Raw genomic sequence first — 13,474 nt, 5'->3', positions numbered from 1 at the left:
AGATGTACCTAATTTAAGGTATTACCAGCTCGCCAGTCACCTTCGGGTGTTTTACACTGCCGTTTAAACACGAGAAAGATTGTGTGAAATCCACGGGTCTCCAACCAGGATCTTCCCACAACACTGAGACAACATGATGGCTGGCGTGCAGTCTTGGGCCTCGTCAATAAAGATAGCATCATACTTGTCCAGACACGGCCTCTCTAGCTGCCACAGCTTCAGATAGCCGTCAGCGCACATGTGGTATCCTGCATCTCTGCTCCTGTGTCCCAAGTCCACCATTCTGTCCCAGATCTCCTGGGCGTCATTCACAAACAACCTCTTCTGTTCCTCGCTGGTTTTTTTGTGATCAATTTTTTATTTTGATTTTATGTACAAACACACAAAGGACAATGACAAAACAATTACCAAAATACACATCATTTCATACCTGCATACATTCCCCCTACCCACCCTCCCACACCAAGGTCTTACTCCGCCCAAAAACCCTCAAGAAGGATTTAAACCAGCTCAACATAAATGCCACCAAATAAAATAAATAAACTTAATAGGATAAACATAAAACATTAAATACTATAATATTCAAATATCAATACCCACCCCATTACAAACCATTAGTTACGCATATCACCTCTGCATACATTCTATAAAGGAAGTCCATAAACTAATATTCTTTGCCTGAGCGCTATGCATGCTGGCCACGGACCTTTCTAGTTTGGCTAGATCTAACACAGTGTTTAACCAATGCTGATAGGACAAGTCATGGGGGTCTGTTCCTCGCTGGTTATCTGCATGTTCCCTTTCGTGTTCTTGTACCTCGCGGGGACGTGCTCCGGGGTGATGTGCGTGTCGGCCGAGGCCATGTAGGCGGTGAGGGTCTGGGTGACCACCTTGGCGTTGACGAAGCCGCCGCGCCCCTGGGCAGGACCCAGGCCACCGAGAAGGGCTTCACGTTGAACGACAGCTTCTTCTTCTCCTGATACTTCTTGCCAACGGCTGCAAAGGCCATGGAGTGAACCGTCCGGCAGTCTACGTTGGAGGGAAACAACCGCTGCGCCGCCATGGCAACCGACTTGTTGAAGGCCACGTACAGGAAACGGAGGTGTGGCCTCTGCTGGGCATACCTCACCAGTGGTGGTCTTCCCAGTGCCTGCAAAGGCCATGATCTTAACCACGTGGCCGCTCTGGATGTCATGGTTCAGGATCTGCTGCTGTTCGTGGGTCACCTGACACTGGGGTCTCCTGTGTAACATGGGGCCGCTCTGGCTGGTGACGGCTGAGGGGGGGGCGTTCTCCATCAGGTGGAGGACATAGAAGATGTTGTAGTGCCACCTGTTGCTGATGCTGATGTTGTTGTTCCTCATGGCGAGCAGCAGGGTTGCCACGGCGCTGAGGTACTCTGTGATGGCGATGTGTGAGGCCAGGCAGCGCCTCAGCCGGGCCACCAGGGCCTGGACGTCCCCCACTCCGTCACTCAGCACGAGGACCAGAGTCATGGCCGCCCACGGGTTAGGACCCTCCTCCATGCCCTCTAGTTGAGGGAGCCTGTGTTTGAGGCAGGCCTCCGCCTGGGGGAAGAGACTGTGGCTCCTCAACTCTGCAGCACCGCGGCAGCCTCCACCCTCTCCCTGGGCTTATACTGGACTGCCATGAACCTGACAAGGTTGATGACACTCAGGTCGTCCTCCTTGGTGATGCTGTTGGCCTTCAGAATGCAGCTGATCTCCCGAACGGCCTCTCTCTCTCTTTTCTGGTAACGGTAATACAGCTTCTTCCATGGAACAAACAGAGGCTGGGTGACGATCTCCCTCCAGCGGTGACAGACCAGGCCCACGTGACGATAGAGGTCCTCGGCAGGGAGGAGACCAAACACCAGCATCAGTATCTCCCCCGGGAGGTCCTCCATGTGGCCCTGGGGCTGGACCAGGGCCTGGCTGGTGCCCAGGAGGCCGTAGTGGGCGTCGGGAAGAGCGTCCACCTCGTCCTCCTCCTGCTGGAACACACAGCCTGGATCCTCCTGTCCTGCTCCCAAGGAGGAGGAGCGCTCAAACTCCTCGTCGTCCCCGTACATGGCCTCCGTCAGCCCCTCCAGACAGTCCATCATTTCTAATGGAGGCTCCTCCTTCATGGGTGTGGTAAACGCCTCCTCCTCCGGCTCTGGTTCCTTTTGTTTTGGAGTGAACACTGCATGGGGTGTTTCTGTCTTTACAGGGGTGGAAGGCTGGGCGGCCTTCTGAGGACTGACGACCCTGACTCTACCCGTCACGTCTAGATTACTAGATCTAGCTAGTAATCTAGCAGATTCTCTCCTCTTCTTTTTGGTGGGGGTTCTCGGTAAGAGGTTAGGAATAGGGTTGCCATGGACAACGGAATGGGGCTGTGTGAGGGCATGGGTGCCCTGGGCGCTGCTCCCCAGACTACCACACTCCCCAGCGCTGAGGTGCCTCCGCTTGGCCTTTCCTTACCATCATCCTGGGGTTACAGTTGTTGAGGATTTTTCTCACCAGCTCCTTCTCTGAAATATCAGACTTCCACCTCAAGCAGAGTGCACGATAGTCATATGCAAAATCTCGCAGACATTGGGTGGGGGTCTGGACCATATCCCTCAGTTTCTCCTCCACCTCCGTCTTGTAATCAGAGGTAAGAAATGCACCATGGAAGGCTTCTTTAAACTCTGTCCAGTTGCGGACCTTCTTTTTTTCCACGGTCCACCAGCTGTGGGCTGGTCCTTTGAGAACAATGGACAGCGTTCCAATGAGTTCTGGATCTGAGAGCGTTCTGATCGATAGAAATGTTTCACACTTCTCAATAAAGTTCATCACATCTGATACTTCCCTTGAACCCCCAAAGACTGGGAAGTCCATCCTGATAGGAGGCTTAGTAAAGTGTACAGGCCCACCAGCTGCTTGGCTGAGAGGAACCCCTAGTGGTGGGGAGAGTCTAGTGTCAATCACCAGAGAGGGTTGGCCGAAGCTGACCCCTAGTGTGGAGGGGAGGCTAGTGCCCATCCCAATAGAGGTTCGGCCAGGGGTGACACCTGGTGGTGGGGGGAGGCTAGTGCCACGCCCTGCAGAGGTTTGGCCCTGAGAGGTCAGGCTGGAGGAAAATGGTGTGTGTCTAATAGAGCTACTTGGGCCTTGACTCACAGGGGCATTGCTAGGGAGATGAGCTTGGGCCTGGACTGAGCTACTCTGCAGGCCATAGCTGGATGGATGGGCTTGGATTGAGCTAACAGCGACTTGGCCAGGGGAATGACTAGTGTAGGGGAATGTCCTCTGAATAGCAGGGGTGTAGGCACGAATCATCCGTTGAGTCTCTGCTTTCCACGTCTCATCCCGCCTCCTGAGACAAGCAACTATTTGCTCATCAAGATGTTTAAAAGAGGTCACGACCCATGATTCCATGTCTTCCATTTCCCTGGTCACATACTCCCTTAGACCTGCTTCCCTGTTTATAGCACTGTCCACTGATGAGTTGAATCTCTCCTCCAGGTCATTCACTTTGTCGGTAAACAGACCAACCGTTTCATTGAGGGCTATGAGTATGGAGGTGGATGCATCTTCCTTGGCATCGTCCTCCTCCCCCTCATCTTCCTCTACCCCGTCTGCTTCATCCTCATGGGATATGTATAGTGAGCTCAGCAGTGATGTTACTTCCCCTACAGGGTTTCGTCTTGTTACCCAATGGTCCCTGAGCTCTGGAGGAACAATACTTCCTGTGGGGGAAGACGTAGCTGACCGGTCATCTGTGTGGCCTGGTAGCTCCTCTGCCACAGGCTCATCGATTTCCTGATCACTCATTCTGACCTCTCTCTCTAATTAAATATATATCTTGTATTTATTTATTTTATTTTATTTTTATTTTTTTACCATGTATTATTATGCACTGTTATCCCAACAACAATCACAGGACATAAACTTCTAGTGCACAGTCAACATCAAAATTACTTCAAGGAAAATAACAAATATAGTGAATGGATATATTCCGTACCCGTACTGGCCACCATCTATAACAATCAGACCTGTAGTGAACAAATCTGTGCCATAGCAAACTCGGATTCTTTTATGGATAGAGTTAACTTCCCTCTGCTAAAGTAATAAATTGATATATGACATGAAAACAATGGCTTGAATCATCAGTAAACTGTATTTCCAAATCACATGAAAGTTCATAACAACGATATACAACACAAATAGCAATCCCTAACCAGTCCCGTTTGTCCGCAATGCGAACTATAGCTGGATCAAAGAAAATGAGTCTCAACAACCCTAGCCTATTAGGCCCGTCCACAGGGTTCCAGGCTGAATCAAAGTCATATAATCCAACGCAGGATGGAAAAAACGCACGGCGCAACGAGACTGATCAGTCCTAATTAAACCCCCCCAAAAAGGCAATTGCACAAAACCTTTTTCATTTACCCACACCATATACAACTTTGAGGACATTTCATTTCAATAACCCCTTTCATAAGTTATTTTCTGGGTAATTAAATATAGTGCACCATATACATTTATGGCACATGTGGCAGTGCCACAACTGTGCACACATACAGAACAGAAAAGTAACTAACATACTTCGTAAGAGCTGCCCCGCATCTAACTCAGTATGCATGTGGATGCAGATATTTTTATAAACGTGCTCGTGTGGAAGGTGATATTTTTATATACGGAAAACGTTTATCAAAAAAACGTATTGGTGTGGACATAGCCTCAGTAAAGATAACTTTGTTTAGCCAATCGTTGCCTACTATCTACTCCTTGTCCTGTATTGCACCTGGGTCCACATCATACACCAAGCCATCACAAGGACCAAACATTGACATTGAGGCCAGCAGTGGCGGCTGGTGGTGATACTGAGTGGGGGGGCTAATAAATCCATTAGGCCTAGGGCCTATACCCATCACTAGTTCACACTGCAGCAACAGCAGCATCACATCCCAGATACAGTGCCAACTAAAGCCGGGTACACACAAAGATAATCGGGCCGATTTTCCCCCTTCCGACCAAAGACAGAAAACGCCCGATTATCGGATGGCTCTTATCCTATAAGATTATCCTGTGGTGTGAGGTGTGTTAAGAGTCAATTGATCTGTATAAGAGCGGGACAACGGGCAATCAATCAATCTGACCAATCAACTACCACGTCTGTTGCTTTGATTGCGTATGTTACTTCGTTTACATGAAAGGCTGTGAGAACGCAAATCAGAGAAATTATTTATGCAACAATGTTGTTAACTCATCCACTTGCTCCGGGTCTCGATTCGGACTTTCATGTGAGAACATGACCTCAGACTTCAGACAACTACATGCTGTCTATAAGATAGATGGAAGACGACTAGCTCGCTGTTTTCTAAGTGTTTTGCGTTATGGTCAAATAGACCGTAAAAAAGTATTATGTGTTGGCAATGAAAGTTGTTCTCCTTCTATAGATATTTGGATTGACGTGATGGAGTTTCATGCCAGATATTTCATTGTAATGTTGAATAGTAGGACTGTTTCATCTGGTTGTGTGGGTGGCACTTTATAATATTATTATGCTTTCCTTTCCTGGAATGAAGATAATATTGGATTTCTGATCCAGGGGGAAGGGGTGGGGGTTGACTTCCAAATCATCAAATAAGCAATGCCATTGCTCATAGTACTCATCAAATTCCTCTCAACAATATTATTTAGTTCAGTGGAAACGCATAGTTTTCTATATGGACATTATTGTTGTATTTCATTATCGTTGTTGTACATGTAGGACATATAACGTCACATCTGTAAGCATGTGGTGTTCTTTTCAACAATTCTACTATGAGGTACATTTATTTGTCAATAAAACTGCTGGTTTACCAATCATACACATTACGTAGAACATCAATCACTCTTATATTAAGGGGGGTATTTCATATTATGAAACTCGACTACAAGTAATTCAGGCGTGTTTTCATAATTTACGATCATTTCAAATTGAGTTCCATTCCCTGAATGTGGCTGAAATAATTTGCTGTTGTTGCGTTGCTATGCAACCAATCCTTCAGAACAAACCGGTACAAACGAACAAACCAAACTGGTAGCGACCAGGTTTATGGTCTGGTTTAAGTTAGATGACCAGGTTTATGGTCTGGTTTAAGTTAGATGACCAGGTTTATGGTCTGGTTTAAGTTAGATGACCAGGTTTATGGTCTGGTTTAAGTTAGATGACCAGGTTTATGGTCTGGTTTAAGTTAGATGACCAGGTTTATGGTCTGGTTTAAGTTAGATGACCAAGTTTATGGTCTGGTTTAAGTTAGATGACCAGGTTTATGGTCTGGTTTAAGTTAGATGCGCAAACATGTCTCACATGCGGAAACAAAATCCCTAATGACAGTTCCTCAAGTGACTTTTGGGAAATATTAGGTCCCACCTTTTACGAGATAGATAGACGATAGATAATTATATATATATATATAGACAGTTTGATAGATAGATAGATATAGATGTAGGTAGGTAGATAAAAGGGTGTAAAAAGATGTATGTGTGTCATTGTGCATTATAAAACACAGAGCGGTGTCTCTGGTGCAGGTGTGTAGGCAGCATCCTTGCCTCAGGAGAAAGAGGTGGGCTTTAATTTAATGTTTATAGTTTTTACATTTAACAGAAGCCTTCATGCAAAAAAAGATTTACAATAAATACATCTGTCTAAGTAAGTGAATCATCTATCCATCAGTAATCATAAGAAATAATAATGTATGCCAAATCCAGGGTCCAGTTAAAATGCTAGTTCATTTACTAGTCAGAAAGCTTTCAAACGCCATTGTAGTTAAATTAGCCTACACCATCATTTTAGTCATACATTTTTAGATTAGATTCAACTTTATTGTTATTGCATACAAGCATCAGACAACGAAATTGTTGGGAATTTGTATTAAAATCACTAGAAGTGATAAATCATGTACTATGTGCTCATTTAAATAATATGTGAATGCGGTCAGTTGAGAACAATAGGAAGGTCACGCAAAGCCAAAAGAGAGGTTCTGTTTTTGAGCGACAAGAAGAAGACAAGCTCCTGACTAAAAGAACGTTTTATGATTCAAACTGCCTATAAATTACTTATTTTTACCTATGTGCTAACAACCATTGTATACCTGCTGTTATGATATTCTATTTTTCTGTACTGATTTTATACTTTCATAACTAATGATTAATGATAAGTCTATTCTTCTATACTATACTTTAACTTGTAAATCGAATCCTAACTCATATTACTGTGCAACTTCAAATGTTTTCACAAGCTACTGATAAGAACTCAACTCACTGCTCTGCTCACAAAGTATGATATCACCATGGGAACGAGACGCTAGCAGGACACTCAAGCTGATAACATACATACACTCTCGCACCCACATACCAGAAGAATTGAAGGCCAACGCTAACGAGAAGACTTTCTGCAGCTGCAACGGATTTGTGCTGACACTTGGAAAACTACCAGATAGAGGGGGGGGCATCACCCAGCCCAAAATGTTTGATGAATTGTATAAAGACTATGTACCAAGGCTAAACGGGAGTCTGGTCTGGTGGAGCTCTTGCAGTTAACTTGTTGACGGCTAGCTGAGACGGGCCTGCAGAGGTGAAACTAGATGAGACCACTTTTCCATGGAAATGATATTGCTTGCTGATGTGCTTGAATAAATATTATCTTAATGAACAGTTCAGTAGTGGTGCCTAATATTTGATTGGATCATATCATCTTAAGAAGTGATATCAAGGACGTCTCGTTGAGATTAAACGAACTCGCTTGTAAAGTGACGACTCAATTAAATCGATACTGGAGAAGTTGATCGCCTTACAAAATGCAGAAAAAAAGTGTATGTCAGAAGCAGGATTCGAACCCCCATCTTAAAATAACTATGATCAGTTGAGGCTTGAATCCCAATCGAGTTGCTCCAACCATGCAGGCTTTAAAAAAAATAAAATTAAACGCTAATCTGCTAATCAACATACGTGGAATACCCCCCTGGTGCCTTGAACAGCTTCTTCGCCATTTAAACCAGAGGTTTGTTGAGAATCACAACACAAACGCCAAAATACTGCAACGCAATGGATTCAGTGAGTAATCCCCACTGCTACCTGCTTAACTACAACACTACTTTACATTGTTAGCAGGCTCACAAAACAAGCTGTGTTAGTTGACTAGCGATGTTTTCAACAACGCAGAAATGTATTCACATTTTCTGAAAGAAAAGTCAGATCGTTACATCAGATTCCGATATGCAGACCAAAGCATTAGAACGTGACACAAATGGCTACAATCCCATGACCGCATCTCCAGATTTTGATACATACAGTAACTAACAATAGGTAAGAAGTGACTGCGTGGTTGCACAGCGCCTCACTCTAAAACTGGTATGAGCCTCGATCTCATGACTTGTAACTCTCAAATTTTTGGAGCAAGTCGGATAAATGTCATCCCTATTATGCAACAGGGGGAGTGTACCTATGTTCCCCGGTACCTTAGCTCCCTCCCGAAAAAGGGTCCTATGTTCCCCGCTCCCGAAAAAGGGTCCGATCGGGCAGGGCAGTCTCGCTCGTGGGTAGCGTGTGGAGGTGCCCACGGTTGTTCCATACGGATGATCGGTGACATTATTCTCTCGTCCGACTTCAGAAGCTAAGCAGGGTTGGGCCGGGTTAGTACCTGGATGTACATTACGATTCCGGAAAAGTGAAAAGAAGTGAAAGATGAAAAGTTGGTTCGCAGCTGGAACCAGAAAATAGTGGTTCTCAGCGTGAACCAAAAACTAGAACCGTGACGTTGTCAATGGGTGTGTCATATTCTAGGCTGCAAAGACTAGCAAGAAGGAAGGAGACGAAAAGTAATTGTAAAGGTCTCTAGGCACAGAGGGAGGTCGACACAGAGGAACGGTGTAACAAGCACGTATTTTATTGAGTTGCACAGTTGGTCACTGTCACAGGCGTGCTGGAGAGAGAGATGTTCCCAAATAATAATAATAATAATCTCCGCTCGAACTCCACTGGCGCGCGGCCGCTCCTGCGCGTCCCGCCCAGCTGTTCCCCTTCCGGGATAGTTCTCCGCGGAGTCTCCGCTACACACCCCCTTTCGGGATCTGCTGCTGCTGCTGCCGTGGCTCTCTCTCTCTCTCTCTCTCTCTCTCTCTCTCTCTCTCTCTCTCTCTCTCTCTCTCTCTCTCTCTCTCTCTCTCTCTCTCCCTCTCTCCCTCTCTCCCTCTCTCCTCTCTCTCTCTCTCTCTCTCTCTCTCTCTCTCTCTCTCTCTCTCTCTCTCTCTCTCTCTCTCTCTCTCTCTCTCTCTCTCTCTCTCTCTCTCTCTCTCTCTCTCTCTCTCTCTCTCTCTCTCTCTCTCTCGCCCTGTGTGGCAGGTATTTCCTGCCTCCTCCTTTCTCCCGAGGGAACAAACACACAGGTTAAATAGACCAGTGGGATAACGAGTCTGATCACTGACACCTGTCCGTAATCAGCTCATCATCCCCCTCCCAACGACAGTCTTTTCTTTGGACTTTGTGTCTCCGTCAACTGTGGCCAAGGTAGGTGCTGACACTGGACACCCATCCACCACCGTTCCATCAGCCCCTCTCTGATCCATCACCTTTGTTTCTGTGTTTCCTTCCCTAGTAGCATCCCCAGTAGAGGATAATTCGTTACGGTTCACATCCTTAACCTCAACCCCGGATTCAGTAGCCATGCCCTCATCTCTCTCTGAAGATCCCTCCTTGAGCAGGGGATCCAATCCAGGATTGAGTGGGGCGATGGTCTCTGATGAATCCAGTTTGAGTCCTGTTGGAAGGCCTGATGTGGACTCCCCTGTGTGTGGCAGTCTGTCCTGCGATTCTTGCTGAATGGTTGATGCCACCTTGTCCACTTCTATGCCATCTTGGGTATCTACGGCTGATGATCGCTCAAGCTTGGCATGTTCTAGGGTAGAGGAGAGGGAAACAATGAACTACAGATGTTGTTATATATGGGTCCTATATGTTCTATATGTAGAAAATATACACTCTCAGAAAGAGATTCTACTGAACTAAAAAGGGGCTCACCAGGCTGGGTGCTATCCCTTTTCTTGTCATTAGAGGGCAGGCTGGCCCTGTCTGCCTGGGCCCTGGTGGTCTTCCTTAGTGCATAGCCCTTCTTGATGTCAGCCAACAGGTGGTCTATGATGGCCAGGCACTCCTTCTCCACCGTGCTGTACCTGCCCTCCCGCTCCGACAGCTTTCGGCTCAGGTACAGCACCGGACGGTCGGCTCCCACCACCTGCTGGGTCAGCACCGCCCCCAGCCCTCTATCCGATGCGTCTGTCTGCAGAGAAAAAGGAATGTTAAAGTTAGGAGCATACAAGACTGTCTCCCCACAGAGGGCGTTCTTGGTCGCCCTCTCTGCGTTCAGCTCTGAGAGGAGCATCTGTAACTGGTCCTGCAGGGTGTGTATGGTGGTGTCCCTCAGGGCGGTCTGGTCCTGGGAGGCCTGGAGGAGGGCCGTCTGCTCCCCCAGCACCTTGGTCAGCAGCTCCACCTCCTCCGTGGCGTACACCACCTCCTCCTGCAACACCTCCACCTCTATCTGGTTGGATGCCACCCTCCTATCCTCCACCTCCTTGAAGGCCTGGAGCTCAGCCTGCATCCTGGAGTTGTGCTCCTGGACCTGCTCCCTCTCAGAGCACGCAGCGCTGCACTTAGCCGTGATGTCACTAACGTCTCCTGACAGCAGGGCCAGGTTCTGGTCCTTCTGGGTCAGCTCACTGCGGAGCTCCCGGGTCTGGTTCATCAGCTCCAGCACGAACCCTTTGTCTTGCTCAATCTTTTGCTCGAGGCTTGTGATGGTTCCATTGTCAGTTGTCACGTTTTGATCAAGACTTGCATTGTTGGAAACCTGCTGTTGGTTTTGAGTCATCAGGTCAGCCACCTGCCTCCTCAGCAGAGTGTTCTGCTCTAGAGCCTGTAGGAGCTCTTTGGAGGTGCTCTCCTTGTCCTGTCTGGACTGGGAGGTCAGGCTGCTGTGGTCCCTCTCAGTCTGGATGGAGGCGGTCAGCTCCGTGATCTGTCCTCTCTGGGCGGTGACCTCCCTCTGCCTCTCCTCCAGCTGCTGTCTGGACTCGTCCGCCTCAAACGTGGCCTCGGCCTGGAGCTGGTCGTACGCGTCCTGCAGGGACCTCTACTCCCCCAAGAGCTTCTCCAACTCCAGCAGCTGCAGCTGTGTGCTGATGAGGCTGCTGGAGGCCTGGGCCGCCTCCCTGCGCTGCTCCTCCCCCCCCTCGCTCAGCGCCCTCTTCCCCGCCGCTAGCTCCTTATCAGACGACTGCAGCACCAGGCGCAAAAATATAAGGAACAGTCTTACATGTTGCATCTTACAATGGAATAATGCAATTAGCAAGATTTGGTGGTAAACTGTTGTACTAATGTTAGATATTGAAGATCAGCTCTTCTGTTTGAATCCAAAGGTGTTTAGTGTATTTAGTTCTTATCAATCATGTAACAGTAACTGTTCTTAGCATATTACTCATTAAAGCCACAACATCCCTCTCAATCCTTCTTAATTATCTATGTAAAGCCAATAGTCATTACTCACAGAGTGGGAGGTGGTGTTAGACTGTGAGGTGGAGGAGGAGGAGGAGGAGGAGATGGACTGTGAGGAGGAGGAGGAGGACTGGGAGGTGGAGATGGACTGGGAGGAGGAGGAGGACTGGGAGGTGGAGATGGACTGGGAGGAGGAGATGGACTGGCAGGTGGTGATGCCAGCAACTCCTGAAAGTTATGAGTTCAAGAGATCTACTGATTTGAGACTCCAGAACGTGTGTATGTGTGCATAACATTTATTATACACAATCATATAGCTGTATACAGATTATGAACACTTAAAGTTCAGGGCATTGCCTTACCTGGACTTGATTGCTCGACAGCCACGAGACATATATGGTGCAGGGACCAGCGATGCCATGGTCCTTGAGATCCCCTCTGCAGCTGCTGGAGATGGCTGTCGATGTCATTGCCAGCTGCAGAGTGAATATCTCGGATGCCATGGCATCGCTCCCCGCAAAGGCAACGAGATGCTGCAGGAAAATATCTGATTATTTTTCCTTCACAATGAAAGAAAAGTTAATGATTATTGGATGACTACAAATAAAAATTACCTGGAATGGCTGAGACAGTTGAAATGTCCTTGTTGCCAATCTCCCATCAGGATATAAAATGTTAATGGCAACGCCATCATTGGTTTCCTCGAGGCTTCCCAATACCGCCATTCTGTCATTTATTGCCTTAACATGGTGATGTAATGCCAACCCCCCCGGGTGGACAGATGAAAAGGGTACATCATCAGCAATCAAAACAAAAATGTCCTATCTGCCATCTTAACATAGCAGAAGGACATAACAGCAACTTCCCACCTTCAAAGTGACTGTATAGATCCTATCAATGGGATCTATGCTGTCCTTAAGACGTTTCATGGTGCCAGCACTCCTCTGCATGCCCAATTAAAAGTATGGGGGGAAAATCAACATGTTTCATGTGAATCTGCAGAGTGCCAAAAGAACATGGAGTTTGCATGGAGGAGTGGATTAGTCTCTTTTCAATGCATACACCTGAAATCTATAGGATACTGTACATCATATGCTTCTCCTCCGGTACTTCATGAGGGAACCCTTAAAGAGATGGTTACCAGCAAGTGGTTTGGGGAAGACAAAAAACAGCTCTGCCTCACTCGACAAAAGCTTGCAGAAAACAACAAAATGCCTCTCTCTGTGCACACTGAAGTTGGAGCCCCTCAGTCCAAAAAGTACATATCAGTTTATGAACCCACACTTTCATATTACAGTCGTTTGGGAAGAGTCATGGTGTCGTATGACATCAAAAAGAACACCTGGCACTGTCCGTGCCTAAAGACTAAGAGATCATGCCCACATAAATACATCGCCAAATGGCACCTCTTTCAAACAGATTGCGAACTATTTAGAAAAGTCCGGAGTACTGATGTGGACTTCCAGAGCACAGCAACAGAGGACCAAGACAGTCATGATGATGAGACGACTGATCTGGGAGATCTTCTGTATCCACCAACCGATTATAAGAAAATGGAAGGCATGGTGCAGTATATCCTAAAACACAAGAAATTGCCTGCTGTTCTCCCTGAAGACGTACGCCTTCCATCAGTGGAAAAAGAGTATCCAAGGCACCTCATTCCACAGGAAATGGTATGCCAGCACTGCCCAGGCAACGTGCCCCTGAGTGACCCAGTCCTCATTAAACGCAAGGCCAAAATCCTCACCACCACACAGGTTGTTCAAGGTAGGTCACCGAAGGTTAATGTTGTTAATCAATTTATCTTATAACAATCTACTTTGGGGGATTTGTTTCTCTTGTATTGATTCTGTGACTTGCGTACGTACATGCGTACGTAAATCCTCCCGCAAATTTGGGATTTATAAAAAAGGAACTTGCCGTGAAACTGTGCGCACCTCTAAGCACACTGGGACCCATGCGTACGCATA

At 47.0% G+C, this 13,474-nt stretch overlaps 1 pseudogene across 1 annotated transcript; it reads right to left on the bottom strand.

Annotated features, from left to right (window-relative positions):
• Positions 1 to 63: 63 nt before the first annotated feature.
• Positions 64 to 12,007, bottom strand: LOC308174258 (F-box DNA helicase 1-like; annotated as a pseudogene). The gene is made up of 5 exons: positions 11,867 to 12,007; positions 10,344 to 11,142; positions 2,466 to 2,767; positions 781 to 2,164; positions 64 to 334 (listed from the first exon to the last, which is right to left on the bottom strand). The product of its transcript is annotated as an F-box DNA helicase 1-like (transcript).
• Positions 12,008 to 13,474: the final 1,467 nt, after the last annotated feature.

The sequence above is a fragment of the Nansenia antarctica genome, assembly GCF_963989245.1.
Source record: "Nansenia antarctica genome assembly, chromosome: 19".
NCBI classification, from domain to species: domain Eukaryota; kingdom Metazoa; phylum Chordata; class Actinopteri; order Argentiniformes; family Microstomatidae; genus Nansenia; species Nansenia antarctica.
Note: the sequence above shows the minus strand (reverse complement) of the source record. Positions and strands in the feature narration are given on the sequence as shown.